Source organism: Pogona vitticeps, chromosome 3 (genome assembly GCF_051106095.1).
Source record: "Pogona vitticeps strain Pit_001003342236 chromosome 3, PviZW2.1, whole genome shotgun sequence".
In the NCBI taxonomy this organism is placed as follows: Eukaryota; Metazoa; Chordata; class Lepidosauria; order Squamata; family Agamidae; genus Pogona; species Pogona vitticeps.
Window position 1 is genome coordinate 75,932,314 of NC_135785.1, and position 17,409 is coordinate 75,949,722.

The following is a 17,409-nucleotide window of genomic DNA, read 5'->3' on the forward strand; positions in this document are numbered from 1 at the left end:
AGCGGCAGTGGCAGCAGCTCCTCCTGGTGGTTGACCAGGTAACGAAGGGGGAGTCTCTGAGGAATGTGGTGTCCGTGCAGCTCGGAGGTGCCTTCCTGAGGTGAAATGGTGGCTTGTGTTCCTGCTTTTGCTTCAGGGGAACGAAAGGTAAGCGTGTGGAAAGCGTGGGCGCTTGAAAGGTCCCAAGCGATGCCTTTGCTTCTTCTTTTTTTTCTTCCCTCCTTGTCATCCCTGCAGAGGAGGCATGTTAGGAAAACACGTTTCTTTCTCATTGGCTGGGGTGTATTTTGCGGCACAAGGCGGGAGAGGGGAGGCAGTCCCTTGGGTACGTGAGGCAGAGAAGCGGTGCTGGCTTCCATTTGTTACAAGCTAGGTTGGTAACACACAGCCCTGTGAGTGCCTGAGTGCCCACCCCTTCGCACAGGCACTTGGGTGCACACGTGAAGAGGTGAGGGAGCGCTGACACCGGCGCTGGCACATGCGCATGTGCACAAAACAGTTGTGGGGAGGGAAGTCCATGTGGGGAGGCGGGAAGTCTGTCTTCACAGCCTGGTGTGGCTCAGGCCACTGACCGGCACCAGGTCGCGGACCAGGGGTTGACGACCTCTGTTCTAAGTTTGTAGTCCACATGGTCTTAGTCTGTACTAGACATGACAATTGGGTGTTGTTCCAGGCCTAATGTTGATGCTTGGGCTTGTGGGAAACTCACTCTCAGCCCACTGGGAATTCTTCTCCAGGCCAAGTGCTTGAGTTTAAAGACAGAATGTGCTAAAATAAATTAATTAGTTTAACACCAGTGCTCCACTCCATGCCTTGATTCAAATGGTGAGACGGGGCTGATTGTACAGTGGTGCCTCGACTTACGAACGTCCCGACATACAACCATTTTGAGTTATGACCAGATCTGGCTTCAAAATTTTGCTTCAACTTGTGGCCGAAGCTTCCAGTTATGAACACAAAAAGGCAGGGGGGAAAGGCGGGAAATTCAAATTGCTAACTGTTGGTGGCAAAGAGGCTGCTTCTTTGTAGCTCTTTTGCCCCAGCAGTTAGAGAGTGTGCGATCAGAGGAGGCTGCGTGGTAAGGTAAGGTGCTGCTTTCTGCTTTTTAAAAATTGTTCTGGCTGTTTTTGCAGCGTGTTTCTGTGCTGTGATGGTCTTAGGTTTTTCCCCCCATTTCTGATAGGTTGAGGGGTTTGGTTGCTTTTTGGAGCTTTACCCCTGTTTCCGATGGGTCTTGGGAGGTTTGTTTGTTTTTTGGGGTTTCCCCCCATTTCCAATTGGTCTTGGGGTTTTTTTGTTTGGGGTTTTTCCCCCCATTTCTGATGGGCCTTGGGGGGTTTGGTTGCTTTTAGGAGTGTTTTTTCCCCATTTCCGATGGGTCTTGGGGGTTTGTTCGTTCGTTCGTTTTTTCCCCCATTTCCGATGGGTCTTGGGGAATTTGGTTGCTTTTTGGAGGTTTTATCCCCTCATTTCTGAATGGTCTTGGGTGCTTTGGTTGCTTTTAGGAGTGTTTTTTTCCATTTCCGATGGGTCTTGTGAGGTTTGTTTGTTTTTTGGTTCCCCTCCCCATTTCTGATGGGTCTTGGTTTGGTTGCTTTTTGGGTTTTTTTCCCCTCATTTCCGATGGGTCTTGCATGCTTCCCTTGCAGAGACTTCCAAGCGGGGAATTCAAGTTTGCTAACCATTGGTAGGCGAAGAGGCTGCTTCTTTGTAGCTCTTTTGCCCCAATGGTTGGAGTGAGTGCATCGGAGGAGGCTTGGGACTGCCTGGCTTCTGCTTCTGAATGAGTGTGTTTGTTTGCAGGGAAGCTTGGGACTGCCGGGTAAGGTAAGGTGCTGCTTTCTGCTTTTTAAAAACTGTTCTGGGTTGGTTTTGCAGGGTGGGTTTGGGCTGGGGGGAGTTATGTTTCTGTGCTGTGTTGTTGTTTTGGTTTTTTTTTTTTTAAGCCCTAGCACCTTCGGGGCTTGCTCTGTTTATTTTTTGTTTTTGTTTGTGCAGCCCCAGAAGCTTCCGATGGGGTTTGCTCCGTTGCTTATTTTTTTGTTTTGTTTTGTTTTTAAGCCCCAGCGCCTTCGGGGCTTGCTCTGTTAATTTTTTGTTTTTGTTTTTGTGGTTTTTTTCTTTTTTTGCAGCTCCAGCACCTTCCGATGAGGATTGCTCCATTACTTATTTTTTCTTTTGTTTTGTTTTTAAGCCCCAGCGCGTTCCTATGGGGCTTGCAGTGTTTTATTTTTATTTGGCGGGGGGGTCTTTTATTTTTATTTTGGGGGGATTAATCACGTTCCAATGCATTTCAATGAGAAATAGTGCTTCAACTTATAACCATTTCAAGTTACGTCCATCTTCTGGAATTAACTCCAGAATGGGTCCTCTCCCCATTCTCCTTCCCTTGATCCTGGTGTTTGGCTTGTGCTGACATTGTGCATGAAAGCTGGATATTAATTTTCTGACCCTGAAAGGATGGAAGGCTGAGTCAACCTTGAGCTTGTACTTGAGCCCATTTGGAACAAATTTAGGTCATGAGCAGAGGCTTGACTGCAGGACTGCAATTTAAATTATTTGCTGCAGCCTTAGTGAGACAGAATGGCTTTTCCAAGATGCAGAAAAAAATTCCCAGTCACTCACAATATACTGTGTCTAGATCATGCTGCATCACCAGAAAAACCAACTTCTCCTTTATAAACTTTCTAGACTCTGAGATTTCCAGGAGAGACCATTCTCTCTGTTCCACTAATATGCAAGATGCATTTGACAGGGACTCAAAAGCAGAACTAAATGTTGAAGAATTTGGTCTAGGGGATAGAAACAAAACAGAAGAATGACTCACAGACTTCTGCGAAGCCAACAATCTCTTTATTGCAAATACATATTTGAAGCAACTAAACAGATGGTTCTACACATGGACATTACCAAATGGTCAATATAGAAATCAATTGGACTACATAATTAGAAGCCGGAGATGGAGAAGCTATATTCTCTTTCCAAAAAAAGACCAGGAGCAAATTATTATTTTTTTTCCTGTTATTTTTTTAAATTTATTTATTTATTTATTTATTTATTTATTTATTTATTTATTTATTTATTTATTTATTTATTTATTTATTTATTTATTTATTATTTCAACTACCAACCCATATCTAAACCTACATTTCAAACATCCCAGACGCTCCCCCCCCTTTGAGTACAGGGGGGACAGACCTCATTACATTCCAGCTTTCCCAGACTTCAGAGAGTATTGAAAAAAAGAAAAAACTAAGAAGAAAACAAAACCCATCAATCATTTTACCCTATCTCAGGTCTGACCCTGGGCCCAAGCATGTATTAAGTTCCAACTTTGTTTTGCATAGTCTCTCGGTTGATCTCGTAGCACTTCTGATAATGTATCCAGTTCTATAATGTCCAGCATCTTCTTCAGGAGCTCCTCCATTGTAGGTACATCTTCACGTTTCCATTTTTGGGCCCAGAGTAACCTAGCTGCCATTAAAATATACATCAAACAATATTTGATTTTCTTGTCAGTAATTTCTGGGATAATGTTTAATAATGCTATTTCAGGTCTCAAATTTAATTTCTTTTGAATAATTCCTCTTATCATTTCCTACACCTGTAACCAATAGCCCCTAGCTTTTTCACATGAGCACCACATATGATAGAAAGTTCCCACCTTTTTTTTACATTTCCAACAGATATTGCTACCACCTTCTGACATTTTTGCCCGTTTTATAGGAGTATAATGCCATCTGTAAAACATTTTAAGGACATTTTCTCTTAGATTTACTGGCTTAATCATTTTATAACAGTCTTTCCACATCATCGTCCAGTGATCAATATCAATGTTATAACCGAAATCCCTTGCCCATTTTATCATTGTTTCCTTTACCCTTTCATCTTCCAATTCATATTCCAATAAATATGTGTACATTTTCTTTATTATTTTCTCATCAGAATAAATCCAGAGTTTATCTACCTGTACTTCACCTTCAAAAAAACCCAAATTTCCATCTTTTCTATATCTTGATTCTAATTTATTCAATGACCACCAATCTGATGCCACCCCTAATTCCTCTAGTTCTTGCTTACTTTTTAAGTTTTGTTCTCTATTAAGTAACTCTTTGTATGTTAACATCATCCCTTTTGGATTCAACATTTTCATTGTAAAGGTTTCTATGGGGGCTACCCATAATGAGGTTCTCTTATATGTTTGTGCTCGGAATTTATGCCACACTAGATTCAATGCTTTCCTTACAATATGTTCCATAAAACGTGATTGTTCCTTATCTTTCCCATACCACACATATGCGTGCCAACCCATGCTTAGGTCATGCCCTTCTAGTTTCAGTAGTCTTTGGTTTCCCAGGGTTATCCATTCTTTTATCCATGTCATTGCACACGCCTTATAATATAATAACCAATTTGGGAGTCCTACCCCTCCCCTTTCTTTCAAGTCCTGTAACAGCTTGAGTTTTATTCTTGGTTTCTTAGTCTTCCATGTAAATTTGGTTATCAGACGATCCAGTTCTTTAAAATATTTAAAGTTCAATAATATTGGTAGGTTTTGGAAAAGAAATAGTAATTTAGGCAAAATCATCATCTTTATCGTTGCAATTCTTCCCATTAATGATAGCTGAAGGTTACTCCAATCTTCCAAGTTCTTCTGAATTTCCTTCTGTATTCTAAGGTAGTTCTCTTTCATTAGGTTGCTAGGTTTTTTGGTGATGACGACTCCTAGATATTTAATTTTTTGTACTACTTCAAAATTAATTTCTCTCAGCAGTTTTCCAGCTTCTTCTTTATTTATGTTTTTAATCATGACTTTTGTTTTTTGATGATTGATTTGGAGACCAGCCACTTGTCCATACTCTTCTATGATTTTCAATAATTCTTCTAGGTCTCCCTGAGGATTCTCAAGTATTATTACCAGGTTATCTGCATACACTTGTACCTTAAATTCTTCGCCTCTAATTTTAAGTCCTTTGATTCTTTCATTAGCTCTTATCTGTCTATTTAGGACTTCCAGCGTTAATATAAATAAAAGAGGAGATAACGGACAACCCTGTCTTGTGCCTTGTTCAATCGATATACTCTCCGTTAGGTTCCCATTGACCTTAATCTTGGCTTCTTGCTTCGAGTATATTGCTTTAATTATTTGATATGATACTGATATTATGATACTGATAGTGAACTGTTAATATCCAACATTAGAGTAAAGCTGAAAAAGAACACTAAAAGAATTGTAGTACCAAAACACAATCTAAACGACTTTCCTGATGAATTTGAAGTCCACATAAAGATCAGATTGACATTACTAAACTCAGTTGACTGTGAACAAGAAGAACTGTGGATTGAAGCCAGATATATCATTAAGGGAGCATGCAAAAAGACAATTGCTGTAGTAAATAGAAAAGAAAAACCTAGATGGAGGACAAAAAAATTACCTAACATTGTAAAAGACAGACATGAAGCAAAGTAAAAGTGATAGAAGTAGGCTCAGAACTTTGAATGCAGTTTTTCAGTGGTTGTGACATAGACACAAAGAGAACTGCTATAACAAGCCGTGCAAAGAAATAGAAGAGAACAATGAAAGGGGGGGAAACCCCAAGAATTCTCTTCCAGAAGATCCAAGAAATCAAGGGGAAATTTAAGCCTAGATTAGGAATGCTAAAAGACCAACAAGCACAGTATATGACCAAGATTAAATAAAGGTAAGATGAAAACAGTATACTGAAGACTTATAAAGAAGAGATAAAATGACAGACTCATTTGAAGAGGAATACAGCACCAATGTTGCAACCAATGAACCTTCTTGTGGCACAAGCCCTAATGACAGCAGTGCAAAAAAGAGTTCCTTCCAAACCCTTTCTTGTCCTACCTCTGTGACATCACAAGGGCCCACACTGGGGTATTTCTGAGGGAATTAGATGTTATTGATCTGGCAACCTTATTCTTGGTCATTGGCTTAATTGCCTGCTGATTTAATGATATAATTTTTCATACTAATAATCTGCTCTGATTTTATGTTATGATTTTAAGAATTATATTTGGACACCTCAGGCAAATTCCTCTGATAAGGTGGGATATAAATGTGTGTGTCTGACAGAAAATGAGAGAGAGGGGGGGCATGTGTATTGCTAGCTTGGACGTTGCTAGCACAGTTTCCCTTGTCTTTTGAGAACAACACAGGAACACAAGGTTGTGCATCATCAGTTCAAAGTCTCACTAAGTCTGGCAGTCTGTTCTCAGTAGCAGTCAACAGTCTATATGAAGCCTTGACGTAGGTAAGAACATATGCCTCCAATATTGGGGATATATTTCCTGTAGGAAATAAATACATAGCTGCCATAACACTATAGTGCTTAATAAATAGCATGATCTTCTAAGGCTTTGCCTAATCTCCTTTTAAAGCCATCCTATACAGTGACTATGATTGCATCATGTGGTACAGAATATGACAAGTTCCACACATGCTGGGAAGAAGCACTTTCTTTAATCTGTCCTGAATCTCCACTAATCAGCTTCAATGCATAACTCCAGGTTCTGGAATTAGGAAGAAAGGACAAAAACAAACAAACAAACAAAAAAACCTCTCCTTGTTTACTTTCTCCATGCCATGCATAATTTTATTTTCATTATTGGTCTCTTGTATGCTTCATTTTTGTGGTGGACAGTGCAGGATTGAAGAAACCTACCAAAAGGCATTCAGTCACAACATTGCCGAGCGGGGAAATTTCTATCAGCTGCTGCAGAGCTTTTCAGAACGGAATCCTATTAGGAATCTTTGGTTCCCGAATTATCTGTGTCCAAACTTCTTTCTGATGCTGTTTGCTTGGCAGTCTAGCGTTACCATTTGGGGAAAGATTTCAGCAAATCTGCAAAGGAGGAACAAAGCAGTAGGTGCTAGTGGATCAAGGAAGTCAGGGGGGAGTTACAGCAAGGATGAAAAGCTGTTTGTGGTGCTGGGAAGATTGCAGGGCCATCAGGGAGCCATCTGGGAAAAATCATTTTATTTATAACTTAAGTAATAGCACAAACCATGTAGCAAATCGATTTGCTGGTGGATACTGGCTATTGTCTGTTTGTCCAGAAAAACAGCATTCATTTTTAGTGAACGCCAATGCAGTAATAACAAGAAAGGAACAGAAATTTTAATTATTTTTTCCTGTGTAAGTGCGCAAAACACACATTTTTATTTTTGGGGAAGGTTTTTGGTGTTTTTTTTTGTCATTTACTAACTTGTGGTTGAAAATATGTCATTAAAAGCTATGTGTTTGATTTTCTGCTCGGCTGCTTGGGATATTAACCAAAATGATAAAGCATTCATTCTTTGAGGGGGGGGGGGGAAATAAGCAGAAATAAATAAATAAAGCAGAAATAAATGCTGAAGGTTTCAAGCTGGAGATATTATCAGAATGACGCTACACCAAGAAAGTTCAATGCCCTTCACTTGTTGGTTTCTGGTTTGCTGCGAGCAAAGCAAACGCCAGTGTGAGAAACCAGAAATGACGAATTTTGAAAGTGATCTGGGGAAACATAAATGACAGATCCTTGCACAGAAGTCAAAAGCGCCGTCAATCCTTCTTCTTTTCCCCCCCCTTCTTTTTCTTTTTTTAGTACAAATGATGCTTTGTTTTCAGATTTCCCCCCCTTCAGTATGAACATGAGCAGCATGTCAGCTGCTGCAGACAGTATATGTATTTGACAAGAAACACAAGGATGGGGGAGTTTTCCTATCACAAATGATTCAAATTAATTTGTGCCTTCCTTCACTTGTTTCTTTCTCTAATTCTACAAGCTTGACTTCCTACCCAGTGAAACTTACATTTATTTGTAATCTCACTGCTGCTTACACTCTGCTGAACAATAAAAGAACAATAAACTTAATAAAAAACCCAAGTGATTGGAAATTGCAGTGGGAATGGCAGTCCAGTATGAAAGCTATAAATTTACTTGTATACTCATGACATTGTCAGCTAATTTTTATGAAAAGCCCATCACAGAACATTGCTCCAAAACACTGTGATCACTTGCATGTCACACATCATACTTCCCCTGATAACAAAATAGGAAATGCATCATAAAACGATCCTTCAAACCACAAATTTATCATCAAGTGCTCACTATATACAGTAATGTTCCTTTCCTGACCCTGTCTTGCACCTGAGCTTTGAATCAATCATTCTCTCTCTCTCTCTCTCTCTCTCTCTCTCTCTCTCTCTCACACACACACACACACACACACACACACACACACACACACACACACACACACACACACACACACACACACACACACACACATTAAGGAACACCCAGAGGTGTTTTTGATTAAATTTAAAACAAACAAAGAGACTACATTCATGGGATGTCATTAGCTCTTTGGCTGCTACTACACAACTTCCAGGCCATCTTTCAAATGGCGGATTTGATCCAAATCTTGATGTACACAGATGGAAGCAGATTTCCCCACCCCTTTGCCCCCAGAGTAGACCCTTCAGCCCCCTGTAGATTGGAGAACCCTGCTGGATGTTGCAATGAGAAAAAAACGGATCCCTGAAAAATCCAACAAATCCAGTGTTCTACTTAGGGCATTAGGACCAAATCAGTCGGTCTCCTCTACTTGTTATATTCCAAGTGGAGGAGACCTACTGAATTAATGGACCTTACAGATGTGTCAACTTAATACTTCTCATTTATTCAGTGGGCCTACTCTTGCAGGTGCTAACTCTAAGGATGCTTCTGGCAGCATTTGTGTTGGATGGAGACATTCGGATGAAACACCATACATCCCTACTGTTTTAAAGCTAGATGACAAATTTTTGAAGTAGAACTTAATTTTTAAAAATTGCAGTGTCAAAAATTGACAGATTTGGCAAAAAAAACCCCACCACACAACATAAACAGAAGATTTTTTTTTCATAAGCCTTGGTTTTGTCACAGTGATAACATAAAAAGAGATGTTTCATAAAGAAAAGGAATAAATGACAAGATAGTGAAGATGTTTATTTCTTCTTTATCTTATATATGAATCTTTTATAAGTTTTCCATGAACTATATTAATTAAAAATTAGTTCTGGGAATATTTTTATGGAGCTTAATAAGACATTGCATCAATACAACTTTAGACTACTTTTTGTTTGAAATACATAAGTCCTCCTAAGTATGTGGAATGGAAAAAAAAATCCAAAATGTGGAATATTTTTAGTCCTCTGATTATAGATTAAAGTTAGTTTTTTGGGGTGATTTGTATTCATCTGACTCCATAACATTAAGCATGGCATTAAAACATTACCAATATTGGTTGCAGATATTAAAATGCCTCTTATGGCCACAGATGTTAGTCATTTGTGTATGTACTGACTGGAATTAAGCCACTGATCTCCCATTGATGCCAATGGAAGAGTTATGGATCCTGCATGAATATCTTGATTGAAATAAACCTCATGCACAGTTCTAAGGCGGTGACACAGGTTTGCTTGGATTGTACCGTGAATGTGGCCAGGAGCCTACTGAACGAATGCAGGGTGGAAGGTAATGTATACAGTACATATTTTTCCTCTGTCTTACAGGCTCCTGTTTGTGTAATTGCTGGCTGCTAGATCAGGCAGGAAGTCATACAAAGGAGCATCTGCCAGGGGAAAATCTACTCTGCCATTGCCCTTTTCTTAATAGGATGTTGACCTATGAAAGTAGATTCCAGGATTTACTGACATTTGCAAAATTCCTATTTGGGAGAAAGTGAAACTGATAAATTTGCCCAATTCCCTGGAGATGAGGATTTCATGCCATTTTGATAGGAATTTACCAATGTTTGTGAAATGTTAATGTGGGAGAAAATGAAGCAGATTTGGTCTCCCTTAAGTGGGACACCCAATGGCGCTCTTCTGTGTGGTTCATGGCATTCTTCAATTTCATTGAGTTCTGATCTGACAAATGTCTCAGGTGTCTGCTGTTATCCTTTTGCTAAGCACTTTGAGGATATTTTTTCCCATTTTCCTTCTATCTACGGAGACTTAGAATCAAAGTAGACAAAACATTTCTCACACGTTTAGCAGAAATGTTCCCCCACATTTGTCACTGTTCAGGATTTTCCTCACCTATGTACCGTGTATTGGGTGGGCTTTGTTTTGTCACTCAAAGTTGACCACAAGTATAATTTGCATATCTGAATGCTGAGGCACAAATTTCTGAGGTAATCCCATTTTGGGATGAAAAATGACTTAATCAGGAACACACATTCCACTTCATATATAGCTTATTCCTTGGACAACACTATGACTGTAATTTTTCATTCATGAATCTGGGCAGAAATTGTCTAATCCTGTTTTGCAGGATGCTTTCCAGTCACTGCTGCCCACAGCCATAGATAAAGTACTTTAAGATGTGCAGCTTGCCACCTACTTGTTCTACTTTCCTCTTCTCTTCCTTTTCTGAGTTATAACATCTCAATATCTTATTCTTATTTGTCCACTGAAAAGGTAGAAAGCCACAAACATTGCAGACTGTCATCATCCAGTGATGAACCTTTTCACAACTCCACTTAGTGCATCAGCACCTGAGTCAATCAGCGTCAGTAACAGTCACCCATGCCTTAATTATATCATATTTTGTCTGCTGCAATGTATTCAGTGCTACCCTTGAAAAGTGTCTGGGATCTTCTGCTGCTGCAATATGTGGCAGTTGGCTTGTTAACTGGTGCATCCTGTCACAATTGTATGACCCATAACGAAAGAATTGCATCGGTTATCAATTACTTACTGGGTCCCAGTTGAAGGTGTTGGTGTTAACCTTAAAAGCCTTAAGCAACTTGGGACCTGGCTAAAGGACCACCTGTCTTTAAGTACTTGGCAAAATGTTAAGACCTTCAAGACAGGCCACCTTAAAATTACCAGCAATTTCAGAGGCCCATCTAACAAGCATGCGGGACAGTGTCCTGTGAACTCTAAGCATTGGTGACTGTTGCTAAATTAGATAGCCCCAGAGCGTGGTCACACATGGGGGAAAAACTATATTTGAATTGAGTTTAGCTGTTGGAAATCAATTTTTAAAATGGCGACTACATGACACACATGGAGACATGGGTCTTCACATATGTGTATGTCCCTGTCGGTGTAAATTTTGTCTGTGGAGTTTGTCACTCACTGGTGTGCCTTCCATGCTCCTTCGCCTTCTCGCCCTCCTATGTTTGTGTCTCCTGCCATTACAAGCCTAGAAGTGCCATTCTAGTCAAAATGTCTTTGGTCAGTTTCACTCCCAGCTGGTGATTCCATGCTCCCTCTCCTTTTCTCAGCATGTCATGATATATGGTATGACCTATTTTACACAGGAATTGTATATCGCATGGGTTACACCATTAGAATTTGGATTCTGCAAGACAGTGTGTTCTCTGATGTAAGGAAAGATAAACATTTGAGAAGACAATCTGTGATTTATAGGAATATCTGCAAATCTCGTACAAGAGCTGAACCACACTAGGGAGCACTACTCTACTGTAAGACAACATAAGGTAAGACCCAAGTTTCTTTGCCTCTGTGCTTTGGTTTTTCAAGTGGAATAATCTAGTTTGTTCATCAGATTGTCTCATGTCTTTAATTCTGCAATGTCATAATAAGGTTATACTAGAAAGTCAAAGATCAAATCTATTTTTTATATATATACACAGGCATGGGTTATACTCCCGTATGTTTCAGTTCAGAAAAAAAAATGTTAGTAGCAGTTCATTGGCATTTACATGGGACAGTTGAAGCAGCTGGAAATTGACTTTCTTTCTGTTACTATATCATAGGTTTATCTCTGGCTATGTAACAGTGGCCTAACTCTTTTTTTTCCCTGTCTTGAATGAGATGGAAATTTCATCCCCATACATATAACTTGTTATGAAAATAAAATGCCAAAGAGCTGTGGTGGGAAATTCACTGGTGCAGATACAAAGAAGTGCCCTTGAGGTACAGAAAGGAATAAGAGTTTGGTTAAGAACTGATGCACCTCCCTCTAAGATGTGTGGTCTCTTTAGAAGTTGCACACGGGGTGGCAAAACCAACCATACATCTAGTTCCCCAATGACATGGATATTCCCACTAAAAGTGTACCACCACCAGGAGAAGGGTGCCAGTTGGGTGTGCCAGGGCTGGACCTACTTTTAGGCAATGTGAGGTGGTCCCGTCAAGCTGTCAATATGGAGGGAGAAAAAGAAAGGTATGGGGAGAATACCTAGACACGCTGTATAGCTAGCTCTGTGCTTCCTGAATTACCTTCCTACCTTCAGATGCAACAGACCTCCATTGTCCTACTAGCTGTGTCAAAGAAAGAGTCAATGTCATTCTGGTGTGAATCTGTACAGTATAAAGAATCATGGGAGAGAATTCCTATTTTAATGATTTCAGGCCATAAAATATCTTGATCTAGCTCTGCAATATTCCTTACACTAATGCGGACTCAGCAGCAGCTTGTGTTCTGAGCAGGCGGAGAAGGGAGACCCCGGTTTGCCTCTTTCAGGAAGAGTGCACACACACACACCCCATATGAGCCACTTCTAATAGGGCTGTACCATGAGGAAAGAGTTATCAGGCCACTGGATTTGTAACATAGAGTTCAGAATAGTTAACTAAGTAGAGAATGAGAATGCTGAAATAGGCAAATATTTCTGCGGAGATATTCTATCTTTTTGAATAGGTGTGTGCATGCATGTGTATGCTTTAATTATTTTGAAAGCTAGCTACTTTTAGTTAAGCAATAGCTAAGCACAGTTCTGTTTCTTTCCTAAATGTTGCTGAAGGGACTCATTGATACACAGAACCCCGAGTGACATGAGCTCCGAGTATAAATGAAAAAGTTCATTTTTGGACCACAAATCTGAAAATCCTCCAGCTAGAACAGGCAGCGGTAATGCTGACTCTAAGATTCTGGAGCTGTAGTCCAAAAACAGAACCATTCCAAGTTTTGAAAGGCAGCTGTTATTGTATACACAGTTACCTGGGAGTAAGATCCATTGTTCCTATCAGACTTATTTCCGAATACAGACAGACAGGACATGGCTTCTTTATTGGGATCTTTGCCGACCTAAAATTATGTAACTATTTTTCAAGAGCATACTATGTTAACCTCTGTTAACAACATACGGACATCTATGAGATCTATATTTTTAAAAAAGCAGACCACACACAGACCAATTGTCCAGGAAAGGATTAACATTATGTGTTAATGAAACAGTTTATTTGGCTTTAAAAACTGTTCCCTTTAGGATGAGTGCTCTTTATTCAACCTTTCAATGTCAGTTATCATTTTTAAAACAGCTTGACCTGGAAGCATACCGCTAAAATTGTGGTGACTGTTAATGACAGTTTTATTGGATACTATGCTTATAGTTCACATTTTGAGGTCTGTATGTAATTGATCTTTCTACCCTACGAGAGAAACATGGCAATAAGTTGGTTGCAGCACCACATTATAGTATAGAGAAATAATAATGATGTCACCTTGAGATTCAAAGATCGTGGAATAGTAATAGTCTCCTAGCTCATTCTCCCAACTGCAATGACCTCTCCAGTACTAAATCTTAACAGTCTCAGCATTATTTTTGAATTATTCATGCTAGCCTTTTCCCTCACTACAAAATCAAGGAAAATGAATGCATCATGCTCTATCAGCTCCACAGGTATTTTTGGGTTGTGTTGTTTTTATGTTATTTGGTTTTGCTAAAAAGAAAGAAAGAAAATCAGCAGTCACATGTCTAGAGGAAACTGGGGAGGATAGCTGGAGAATGGAAACAAACTTCCACGCAGAAAAGGGCAAAGCACTTCTCTATATTATGCAATATTTATCTCTGTTTGAATCGTGTGGTGGAATTTTCTAAAAGTAATAACACTTCTGGCTTGCCCCAGTTGTATGTTACTTTTTTTTGTTTTTATAGGTTGTTGTTGATGTGTGTGTGTGTATGTATGTGTAACACACTGAGTATCAGTTTGGGAGAAGAGGAATGTTACTTGTCTAAACAAATAGACTTCTAAGACTAGGATGAAGGCATAATAATAAATTTATCTATCAGTGATATTAGGAATGATGACTTTCAGAAAAGAGGAAAAAAAGGTAAGCGCTAGTGAATAGAATTGTTTAGCTGGAGCAATCAGAACAAGAAAAAAAAGCAATAGGCTAGAGGATATTGCTTAGCATGCTTTACTACAGTGGACTGGGAGTTTTAAAAAAGTAATTCTTGTTTGTTCTTAAAGTCCGTATGTTGACAACTCTTCTAGTTTATCTAGTCTAGATAATAAGAGGATACAGTTTTATCCGAGTGATGGATTTCATTAAAGAAGGGGCAGAAAGGCACTCCTGGGAATAAAATAAAATGCATGTAAATGTAAACTCAGGCAGGTATCCTGATTCATCTGTAGCTGGTGACCTTTAAGTTCATGATGAAAAACAAATGTCAAGCATTCAAAAGACAGGAGTATCCCTAGCTTTACTGGGGATTTTGTATGCTATCACACAGACTGTATTAATTTAGTCTGGCATCAATAACCTTGAAATCAGGATTTTGCACTAAAAATCCAGTTTTATGTTTATTCAGAAAGCAAAGATAAAAGGTGACTTTATTTCAGGGCCTTTCCAGTGGGAACAGGGCAAACATAATGTAACATTACAGGTATTTTTTTTCCTCCCCCTTACTTTGCCATTCAATGCCAACTCCCATAGCAACAGATTTTATATGAATATCTGGAATCTGATGATCTTCAGATTACTTTGCATAGAATTTTAATTATAGCCACGATGAGCTTGCGGTGGAATTCTATAATACTACGGCAAATAAAGTGCCATAGCAAGAAAAATGTTTCTTAGGTTGGTTTCTTTTCTTTCTTTTTTTCTTCCTCTGTTAATGCCTCTAAAGTTTTTCAGACCTATCAAAGAAGCTGTGCTTATTGATAATCATATTTGCTTGATACTTATCACCTATGCTGGAGTGTTACATAATAATAAAATGATTACCCAGATGATCCCCAGCTTCAACAATTTGCAAACTATTAGAGGGGTCTACAGGTGCTTGGAATTGCTCCATCCTGAAAGCTAATAGGATCCAGACCCAGTTAGTGACCAGATGGGAAGCAGGTAAGGATCTCTTGAATGGAAGCTCCTTGGAGAATGGGTGAAAACTGGAATACCAACACCATAAACGGAAACAGAGCCAAAAAAAAAAATAATCCACAATCATGCGGCCTCTTTGTACTTAGGCACTGCTTTCACATGGATTAGTAACAGTGTGCTTGTGATCAAGAATTCTGAATCTTGAAGAGTAATTTATCTAATGAGAACATATATTTTAATTTCTATTCAGAACACATACCAAGATCCATTTAAGCTGAATAGGAGTTACAAATGCACATAAGGGAAAAAGAAGGCGCTCTTTAAGATCTGCTCTTTTGTAGTTACATCTACATCTTTTCAATTTGTGCTGTTACTTCTTTGTTCCAGATTTAAAAGGAACACTTCCTCTGTGATGAAGGCAATGCTATATTTTCTGAGGAAACAAAAAGGCACCCACATGTTGAACAGAATGACAAGAGCACTAAAACCTCACCGGTTTTCGTCTAATTGAACAGCAACCAGGACCGCCTTTACTGCAATTCTCAATGCTATTAACATATATAGCAGAATGTCCCAGCGGGTGGAAGGAAGTGTTTGACAAACAGACTAGAAAGAACTGTTGAATTGGGATGAACTAAGAAACTAAGTATGATTAGGCCGTGCTTCCCTGTTATTATCACTACAAAATTGGGTCAATTATATTTTCACTTGCTCTAATCCTCTGCTTTCAATCCAGTCCTGCTCCAGACAAAATTTAACAAGCAGTTTTATAACAGACTTGGAGGAGAGACACAGCAGGTCTTGTTGGGATTTGCAATATGATTTTAATACCGTACGTAAAGAAACAAACACAACATTCTAAAAGGGCAACTGCATATTAATGTTCGTTAAGGAACAGTGCAGAAATCTAAAACGAACAGAATTAGCATGGATTACTTAATATACTCCAGTGCCTAGGCACATCGACAATTCTGCCACTGTTTGGCTGCCAGATCTCATTGATCTTAATAGGTCTGAAGCAGGCTTGCTGAGCGAAAAGGCTGCAGCCAGTGTCTTTTGAAATTCTGCAGAATCCCTCACTAACAATAACCTATGTGTGTGTGACAAATTTTCCTATCTGGTAAGCTATGAACATGAAAGCGAATCATTATCTGGTTAAAAAGAAACAAAGTCTGAGTTGTTGTTCCAAGTATCAGCGGTTTGAGATAGCATTATGACTCCCATTTTGTCAGACCGTCTGTCCTGGCAGTGTGACCCATCCAGATCCATGGAGGCAATCTTGAATTGGCAGCAAGACAGGCTAGGTGACCTAATAGGGTTTGTTTCATCTTCTGTTTGCATGGTTTACAATATCCAGGAATTATGGTTTCCAGTGATTAGAGGGCAGTTCAAAGTGTCTTGTGGAATGGTGACAAATGTGATATATGCAATAATGTGCATAAAGAGAGAGAAAATCTAAAACAACGTTCTTAGCATGGGAAAACGTCAGGATTGTGTTTCCAACAACAACCAGGACACAACGAAACATTCTGGAGTTACATAACCAGTCCAAAAGTACTAATTCACCTTGCTTCACATCATCAAATAGAGGCTGTCATTATATTGAATCAGCTATGGCTGTGTTTTGAAAGTGTAAAGACACCTTTTGCATTCACTGCCGTGTAGGGGCAAGTCACTCCTTAATGCATCTTGAATTTCAGGCCTCTGAACAAAATGAATCAGAATAGTAATAATGTTTTCAGTGACTTTGGTCACATAATGCAAGACCTGGTGCAGTTTTTAAAAGGGTGCCATTTTAAAACCACACCAGGACTTCCATTCCAGCTGCCAGGAGACCTGACAGAGTCAGGATCATTTGGCTTCAACTGAGAGCCAATTCTTGGTCAGACCTTGAAGGCAAGAGAAAGAGAAAAAAAGGGGGGGGGGGAATCACCCTGTTGCCCCCTCCTGTCTCCTCCCATTTCTTGAAGGATCTTTTTAATTTTAAAAGAAAAGGGTATAAGTGATGCAGTGAAAAACAATTTTTTGCTGCAACACCTATACTTTTTTTCCCTGGAGGCGCAGAGGAAGTGTTCTATGTAGACTTCACAATATGGCAGATTGACAACAGAAGGAGCGGGACCAAATAGGGTTATTTGACATGCAAATGCCAGTTGGATGTGAGGATCACACTAAATGGCATCCCAGACATAGACCTGACCTCTAGCAACCCTATTTAGCCCAATCCAGCCCATTCTAATTGCAACGTGTAGACAAGCCCTTAGCCCTAATAAATACCACGAGCATCTGCATGAAGGAACCACATCCCTCCATGAATGAAAATGAAGACATTTCATT

The 17,409-nt window shown here is 39.4% G+C and overlaps 1 long non-coding RNA gene across 2 annotated transcripts in view; it reads right to left on the bottom strand.

Moving 5' to 3' along the window:
* Positions 1-6,649: 6,649 nt before the first annotated feature.
* The window catches only part of LOC140705938 (uncharacterized), a 46,922-nt gene continuing 36,162 nt past the window's right edge, over positions 6,650-17,409 (bottom strand). For both annotated transcript variants that reach the window (XR_012085571.2, XR_012085572.2), the window contains exon 2: positions 6,650-6,866. This is a non-coding gene — a long non-coding RNA (uncharacterized LOC140705938). The remainder of the gene's footprint in view (positions 6,867-17,409) is intronic.